General features: G+C 37.5%; 1 protein-coding gene across 8 annotated transcripts in view; it reads left to right on the top strand.

Moving 5' to 3' along the window:
* Nucleotides 1-9,234, top strand: part of TANC1 (tetratricopeptide repeat, ankyrin repeat and coiled-coil containing 1) — a 153,963-nt gene that overhangs the window by 618 nt on the left and 144,111 nt on the right. For 2 of the 8 annotated variants that reach the window (XM_087710208.1, XM_087710190.1), the window contains exon 1: nucleotides 17-219. The exons of the other annotated variants lie outside the window; for them this stretch is intronic. The gene's annotated coding sequence lies outside the window, so the exon portion shown is untranslated. Of the gene's footprint in view, nucleotides 1-16; nucleotides 220-9,234 lie in introns of those variants that run through there. 8 annotated transcript variants of the gene reach the window in all.

Below are 9,234 nucleotides of genomic sequence, written 5' to 3'. Positions count from 1 at the left end.
GGATTCCATTGTGGGCACCGGAGGCTGGCATGGACGCCGAGGTTTTCAAGGGCCTAGAGGCGGTGCGGGGCCGGCGAAGCTAGAAGCAAATACAATCTTGATCTTTACCTCTCCGGCGCCGAAGGAAATCGAAATGACCACTACGTGGCGTTCACACTGGACTCCGGAATTTGAGGAAAAAAAGGGCATCTCGCCCAGAGGATGAGCCATATAGACCTGGTAAACTGGGTTTGGTGGAATACGGGCCGCCTGGTCCATAGGGACTAGGTCAGTGGTTAAAAGAAAGAAAAGAATTCCTCTTGGGTGGCATGTGTGCCCAATTGTCAAAGGCATCTCCTGAGTGTCACCTCACAGGTGGCAATTTTTATACATGGCTGGAGGAATGCTACAACTTAGTTTGAGAATGATAGAAGTCAACATGCCTGCGTGGGAAAACAGACCCAGGATTAATTGTTGGAGGTGTGTTGTAGTTGTGGGTGTGATTTTCCTAGGGTGGTTTAGGAGAATCATGAAACAGCACAGTTCTAAGAGAAGTTGGCAGCAAGGTTTAGCCAGGGTCACTTCAAATTTGTGCATTTCTCATAGAATAAAGTACCTAAGGCCTAGGCAGAGTGTTTTTAATGTCATCCCTGAGTAATCTCCAGTACTGTCATCCTAACCCCCTTGACATTAGAAAGCAAGTGTTTTAACATTAGAAAGTTATTTTTCAGGTTAAACATTGATCACAGGAGTATGCTCCATATGTTCTATTTGGAAATAGGATATAGGACAAAGAGGGAGGTAGTTAATATTGTTGTATATTGATCATCTTGGAAAAATAGACTTAAGGAAGATCGAGGCAGCTGGTATGATTTAAAAAAAGGGAAGATTAAGCTTATAGTGATGTTTCCAAATGGAAATGTTCCAAATAGGCTTTTGTATGAAAAGGTAAAATAATATTGTTGGCAGAGAAGTAGGCAAGCACATTTTATTTTTTCCTCTCAGTGTCCTTATTGTGTCTCCTACATACACATGATGATGTCTGTGTATGTGAAAATATTCAAGATTAAATGTTGTTTTGCAACATAGACAACTTATTTTGAATTGGCCTTTATCAAGTAAATGTCATCTGTAATTAGAAGTGGAAAGGTACAGAATCAAGTGGCATGTTTCTGCCTTGGTTTATTTGTCTTTTGACAGTTAGAAAGATGAATGTAACAGAGTTGCCCAGTGAGGGTAAGGAGAAAGAAGGGATAATCTGGACAAAAGGGAAGGTGTCCAAGATAGTCCTGTGCTCTCAGTAAGACTTGTGGATTTAGTCCAGGTTTAATGTATAACTTCCTTCAACGTAAGTTTTATGTAAAACCTTTCTTTTCTGTGTATTGTTGAACAGCCTATTTGCTCAAACAAGTTGAGTCAAGCATAATTTTAAGGCTGTGTTAACATATTGTGCTAAGACAGAATGTGGTTTGTTTGGTTTTGGCTTACGTTAGTACAGGCATTATCTATTGTAAATCATGTCTTAGGGCATGCTGTTAGAACCTAGCCATTTGTTTCCAATAAACCATGGCTTGTTTAGTGTAATATGTGAATTCCTTTTAATCAATTCTTGTTCCACAAATATCCCTGTATTTGTAGAACTATATCTTTGCAACTATTCTCTTTGGGATGTCATTCCAATGCACTGAACAGAGACCTGCAGTGAAGCAAGCAGAACAGTATTTAATAAACTGGCTTCATTTTTATGTTTTACATTGCCAGATTTTCATTGAATGCTTTCATTATTTGTGTGTTATTAAAGACAAAGATTGCCTTTACTGTGTACTGGGGAGTCTTGTCATTTTACTATTTTTTAAACATACAGTACAAGCTGGTCCTTTCACTCAAAATGCCTAAACCACTTAGCCACAAATCTTTGCATTGCTTGCTGACAGTCCCAGTAAAATCAGAGGTGTCAAACTGGCGGCCTGTAGGCTGGATACGTCATGCGCAGGCCACGCCTACTCTAGCTTCATGAAGAGAAAAAAAAGTGTCGTGATACGTCACGTGATGGCAACATGACGCAAGTTTGACACCCGTGCAGTAGTTGGTTCAAGGGTTGCCATTTTAGGAATATTTCCTCCAGTTGGGAGTCATAACTGATGAGCACTTTAGTTGGAAAAGCTCTGACAAGGCTTTATTCTATCAATACCTCCTTTTCCCCATTGGGCAGTAGGTAGTAAAGATCATGAATATAGTCTGCAATTGGGACTTGGAAGGTATTACCTTGTTACCCTTTTTTGGAATGGAGTATTTTTTGAGCCAGACTTGGACTGTGACCTATAGATGATTGGATTTTCAAGTTTTCATAACATAATCAACTGGGAGAGGATAGTTTGACTCACAATTGCTCTTGGCCCAATCAGTACTTGAACAAGCTATCCACACCTCCCCTCCCCAGTTACTTTAAGTGTGTTGAGTGAATTAAGTTGCTGTCTTTATATACTAAATTGTGACTTGTTTAATGATAGAAGGATGAACCAGAATTATTTTGCATTCATGCTACTTGCCAAGCCCTGATTTACAAACTGCAGTGACTGAGTTAACATAATACGGACAATCACAAACAAGCAGACAATATTATAACTGAATATATTGTGTCACAACAGCCATTGTCTCCTAATGGTTAAATGTTTTATATTTATCCATTTTAGAAATGTTCATTAAGCACATATTTTACATGTAAGTAATGTCAAAATCAATCCTTGTTGTCCTACCATAGGGCAAGAATCATACAAGTGGCAAAAAAATAGGGGCAGTCAGGCATAACACAGGTTATGTAGACAGTAAACACAGGGTCAATCAAAATGGACTCAAATGTCTATACACCAATGCACAGAGTATGAGGAATAAACAGGGTGAATTAGAAATTCAAGTAAAAGAGGGCAGATTTTTCTATCTTCATTATATCTAGATTGTATCTGTACATATGAATACCAGTTCATTTCCATCCCTTCTTGTTTCAACTCTTGAATAGATTTGAGCTCACCCGCTGCATTCAATAATTCTATATATCTAACTGTTTGTTCCTTTTTATATATTATTGGATATGAAAATGCTTCAGTTGTTGATATCCAGACTGGAATTTTCAAATAGTGTAATCTTTTTACCTTTTCCCAGTTTAACAGCAACACCTCCCTTATATAATGTCTTCTAAAATAACCATGTGATTTAGTTCCCTTATACCATAAGAAAGCATGCCATCCCAACAATAAGTCGTGACCTTCTACATTCAATAATCTAGAGTTTTTTAATGATATCCATTCCTTAATCCACATCAAGTTTGTTGCTTGATAGTATAGCTCCCAATCAGGTAGCCCAAATCCTCCTCTAGATCTAGCATCTTGTAGTAATTTAAGTTTTATTCTAGCTTTTTTCCCTTGCCAAATAAATTTCAAAACTATTTTATTTAGATCTTGAAAGAAGTCCTTACCCAATCTGATTGGGATTGTCTGAAACAGGTATAGAATTCTAGGTAGAATGTTCATTTTAATTGTAGAGATTCTTCCCATCATTGATAAGTGCAATTTTTCCGATTTCTCCAAATCAATTGCTATTTGTCGTTTAGCCTCTTTAAGAGTGCTACATCTAGGTGATAGGTATATCCCCAAATATTTAACCTTACTTGTATTTTGAATCTGCAACATTTCTGACAGCTCTTCCTTTTGTGTTGCTGGGATGTTCTTCATCATGATCTTTGTTTTATCTTTGTTTATTTTCAAGCCTGCTACTTCTCCATATTCCTCTATTCTTTCTAGCAATTTGGGTGCTGTTTCTAAAGGATCTTCAAGAATAAAAACTAAGTCATCTGCAAACGCTTGTAGTTTATACTCTTCTCTCTTAATTTTCATTCCTCTTATTTCTTCTTCTTCTCTGATCTTTCTGTTTAAGACCTCTAGTGTTAGGACAAAAAGTAGTGGTGATAGTGGGCAGCCTTGTCTCGTACCTCTCTTTATTTCGATCGGATCTGTTAGTTCTCCATTTACCATTATCTTTGCTGCTTGTTTCTGATATATCATTCGTATAATTTGAGTGAATATCTTGCCAAAATTCATCTGCTCCAGTTGCAAAAACATAAATTGCCAATTCACATTGTCAAAAGCCTTCTGCGCATCGAGGAACATCAGTGCCATTTGCTTTTCAGGATGGGCCTCATAGTATTCCAAAGTATTCAAAATCATTCTCATATTGTCTTTAATTTGTCTTTTAGGTAAGAAGCCATTTTGATCTGAGTGGATGAAGCCCTTTAAATATTTTTAAGTCTCTCAGCTAGTATAGATGCAAATAGCTTGTAGTCTGAATTTAATAAGGAGATTGGTCTATAATTCTTGATTTGTGTTAGATCGGTCTCTTCCTTGGGTAGTAGTGTGATATACGCTTCTGACCATGACTTCGGTATTTTGCTCTCAGACATCACTTCATTCATGACTTGTAGGAGTGGGAAGGTCAGTGTTTCTTCAAATGTTCTGTAAAATTCCACCGGTAGTCTATCTGGTCCTGGAGCTTTCCCGTTGGGCAGATACAATATTGTTGCCATTACAGAAACTTGGTGGGATGAAACCGACAAATGGAACATACAGCTAGAAGGATTTAAATTATTTAAAAGAAATAGGCCAAATAAAAGAGGAGATGGAGTTGCACTATATATAAGAAATAATTACCTCTCTACAGAAATAGAGCACAACAATGATGGGAACTATCTTGAATGCATTTGGGTCAATATTAAAGGTTGGGGGAAATGACATTGCCATAGGTCTATACTACAGGCCACCCAACCAAGCAGAGGAAGTAGATGAACTTTTTGCTAGTCAGCTAACTAAGGTATGTAGGAAGCACACCACAATAGTAGTGGGAGATTTTAACTACCCTGACATCAACTGGGAAACAAACTGCACCAAGTGGAAGATCCAACAGGTTCCTAACAAACCTAGGAGACAACTTTGTTTCCCCAAAAGTAGAGAAGGGAACAAGGGGATCAGCCATATTGGACTTAATTCTCACTAACAGAGAGGAAATGATAGAAGGTGTTGAAGCCACAGGAACCCTGGGGGCAAGTGACAATGCAGTATTGGAATTCAACATTATGCAAACACAAGTAGTAGAACAAAGTGAAACTAGACTCTTGGATTTTAAGAGAGCTAATTTCAATAAACTTAGAGCTTGAGAAGAATTCCATGGATGAGAATCCTCAAGGGGAAAACAACTCAAGAAGTTTGGGAAATTTTGAAAAATGAGATTACAAAAGCTCAGTCTAGCACAATACCAATGAAGAAGAAAAATAACAGCTCCCAAAAGAAACCAGCATGGCTGCATAAAGAACTCTCTGACAAATTGAAAGACAAAAAAGATAAGTATAAAAAGTGGAAAGGGGGGGACATAACTAAGGCAGAATATCAGCAGATAGCCCGAGCATGTAAAGATGAAGTGAGGAAACCGAAGGCTCACAATGAAAAAAGGCTTGCCACAAAAATAAAAAATAACAAAAAAAGCTTCTTCCAACATATTAAAAACAAGAAAAAGGTTAAGGGAACAATTAGTCCATTGCTGGAAGAAAGTGACAAGCAACAGGGAGAAAGCAGAACCATTTAACTCATGTTTTGCATCTGTCTTTACACAAAGAGATAAAACAGTCCAGCCTATCAAAAACAGCACCACAAAAATCAGATTAGGAACACAAGTTGAAATAGGGAAGAAAATGGTAAGTGAGCACCTGTCTACCCTAGACGAGTTCAAATCACCAGGACCAGATGGATTACACCCCAGGGTTCTGAAGGAACTGGCAGACAAGATCTCAGAACCACTGAACTATATCTTTCAGAGATCCTGGAGTACCGGGGAACTACCAGAGGACTGGAAAAGAGCTGATGTGGTTCCCATCTTCAAAAAAGGGAAAGGAACAGATCCAGGAAACTACAGACCTATCAGCTTGATCTCAATACCAAGAAAGATTCTGGAAAAGATAATCAAGCAACGAATTAGCGAACACCTAGAAGCAAACATAGTAGTAGCCAAAAGCCAACATGGGTTTGTCAAAAACAGATCATGCCAGACTAATCTTATTGCACTCTTTGATAATGTGACAAAATTAGTGGACCAGAGGAATGTTGTCAATATAGTTTACTTGGACTTCAGTAAGGCATTTGATAAGGTAAACCATAACCTACTACTAGATAAAGTAGAAGAATGTGGGTTAGACAGCATCACCACCAGATGGATTTGTAACTGGCTGACCTCAATGGAACTGCATCTTCATGGAGGGAAGTATGCAGTGGAGTACCCCAAGGCTCTGTTTTGGGCCTAGTCCTCTTCAACATCTTCATCAATGATTTGGACGAGGGAATAAATGGGGAACTCATCAAATTTGCAGATGACACCAAGCTGACAGGAATAGCCAACACTCCAGAAGATAGGCTAAAGATATAGAAGGATTTTGACAAACTTGAACATTGGGCACTATCTAATAAAATGAAATTCAATGGTGAAAAGAGTAAGGTTCTACATTTAGGCAAGAAAAACGAAATGCACAGGTACAGTATAGGTGGTACCTTGCTCAACAATAGTAACTTTGAAAGGGATCTTGGAGTCCTAGTGGACAACCATTTAAATATGAGCCAGCAGTGTGCAACAGCTGCCAAAAAAGCCAACACAGTTCTAGGCTGCATAAACAGAGGGATAGAATCAAGATCACGTGAAATGTTAATACCACTTTATAATGCCTTGGTAAGGCCACACTTGGAATACTGCATTCAGTTTTGGTCACCACGATTTAGAAAAGATGTGGAGGCTCTAGAAAGAATGCAGAGAAGAGCAACAAAGATGATTAGGGGACTGGAGGCTAAAACATATGAAGAATGGTTGCAGGAACTGGGTATGTCTAGTTTAATAGAAAGAAGGACTAGGGGAGACATGATAGCAGTGTTCCAATATCTCAGGGGTTGCCGCAAAGAAGAGGGAGTCAAACTATTTTCCAAGGCACCTGAGAGTAGAACAAGAAGCAATGGGTGGAAGCTAATCAAGGAGAGAAGCAACTTCCTGACAGTTAGAACAATTAATCAGTGGAAGTTGTGAATGCCCCAACACTGGAAGTTTTTAAGAAGATGTTGGATAGCCATTTGTCTGAAACGGTATAGGGTTTCCGGCCTAGGCAGGGGGTTGGACTAGAAGACCTCCAAGGTCCCTTCCAACTCTGCTATTGTATTATTGTATAAGTGTTTTTACCTGAAATACCAGAGAGCTACTGGCTATGTTTTTCAACATACTTACCACAGTTAATTTTACCAAGGTATAGTAATTAGTTCAGTTGCTTGAGTTTATCCAATATATGTCAGTTAATCAAGCTGGATTTTCAAAACACATTGTGCCACATATTGGCCGAACACATTCGGTTCTTGCCTGTTGAGTGTTCTCAATCTTTGCCAAACAGAGTTGACAGTGCTAAACTAGATAAACCAGTGCCTGACTTGGCATAAGGAGGAATCCTATGACAGCAAATAAACACTGTGAATCAATCCTGGTAACTTTCAGCATTCATGGTTATATAGCTTGAATCTTTAAAACATTTTGTATATAGTTTAATGCTAATCTATCTCTACAAATTCATATGATGACCAAATTATTCATGGGAGCATATTAAGGAAAAAATAGTTAATCAAAAGCTACCTGATTAGCAGTAAGTTGGAGACTCTGTTTATACTTTAGCTCTTAAGACTAGCTGTCAGTTCAGAAACTGTTATTGTGGGTACAGCGACTATTAATACTTATTATGGAATGTTTCCCTAGATAACACTGAAGTTTTGTTGGTGATACTCATGGTTCTTTTTTAAAAGCGTTCTGTCATATATAGTTATGACTCCATTGACTTCTATTGCATATGGATAGCAGTACATACGAGTGACACTGCCTAATATTAAAAGTATCTGACAGTAGGGTTTCCAAAGTCCCAAGATTAATAAAAGTGGAAAAGATGAATAACTAAATCTTAATTTCCACGAATTGAGATTTGAAAAATTATTCATATGTGCTATCTAAATCTGGTTCTCTTTAAACAGGGTTGAGCACCTTGAAGATACTCTTAAGAGAAGTGCTTAAGATGAGATGCTACAATATAGTTTACAGCTACCATATTTGGGCTCCAGAATCTGGGGTACAATTGGATGGCAGCAGAGAGTATGTGTTATATATGGTCCCATCTTGTGGTCATCTGGATTTTACAGCTCAGATATGGTAGCGGGTAGAGCTGTGTTATGTTCATTAGCGGCTCAGGGATCTTTTTTCCTTCTTTCTGGGAACCAGGGTGGGTGTGGTTTGTTTGTTTGTTTGTTTGTTTGTTAAGCAATACTAAGTCTACTTTAACATTTTGGCTTTTAGGCGTCCCCCTCCCCCAATGGAATGAAACAATAGTGTTCAGATGGAGTTATTTCACTTTAAAATAGTAGAAGCCAAGGTAACTGAACTTCTCTGAATAATAAACTGCTATAATCCATTTTGAAGGAATTTGAAAGATAAATGTTGAGCTCATCATTTAACAAGGTTTTTAGAAACTTAGCTTGAAACATTCCCAAATGATTGCTAATTGAAATTTATGTTGGATGCTGATTCAAAATATGTACATGTTATTAAACTAATTACATTGTAAATGATACTGAGGAGTCATGTAATTTCCTTGGTACTGGTTTAGTGTAGTGTAAACTCAGTCTATTGTGGTTTATTTGAAAACAAATTATGGGTTAAGATGATGTGTGAATCCCAGTGATGGTTTAATATATAAATCAAATTGTTGCCCAAATCATGGCATCTTAATTAAAATCTAAATGATCAAACCTTTAGTTCTAAACTTCATTGAACTAAAATAAAAGCTTTAATTGGAATTGTGATTTTCTTTCTTTTTTCAAGTTTTCCCCATTTTTCCTATTGTGACAACAACAAAAATGACCCATAAATATTTGGGATGAAGGTTCTTTGCTTGGGGAAAACATACTACTTTACTAACGTGTTTGTTAAAATATTCTTTCTAATAATATGGTTATTTTGCTTACTAGGATCAAAAGAAGTTAGCATTGCTTTGATAGTGCTTGTTATAGTATGTGTGCACATACACAAACAGTGGTGCTTAAAGGCTTTTCAATATTTCTACACAGATATGACTTAAAATATTATCTCTTCTGCATTTAAGTCCCAAGACTAGATAGATAATCCAATTTAACAAATTGGATGCTT

This window comes from Thamnophis sirtalis, unplaced genomic scaffold (assembly GCF_051295495.1).
Source record: "Thamnophis sirtalis isolate CommonGarterSnake01/CBP01778 unplaced genomic scaffold, rThaSir2_p1.2 scaffold_1, whole genome shotgun sequence".
Taxonomy (NCBI): Eukaryota; Metazoa; Chordata; class Lepidosauria; order Squamata; family Natricidae; genus Thamnophis; species Thamnophis sirtalis.
The sequence above is the reverse complement of the archived record's forward strand: the minus strand, read 5'-3'. Positions and strand labels throughout refer to the sequence as shown.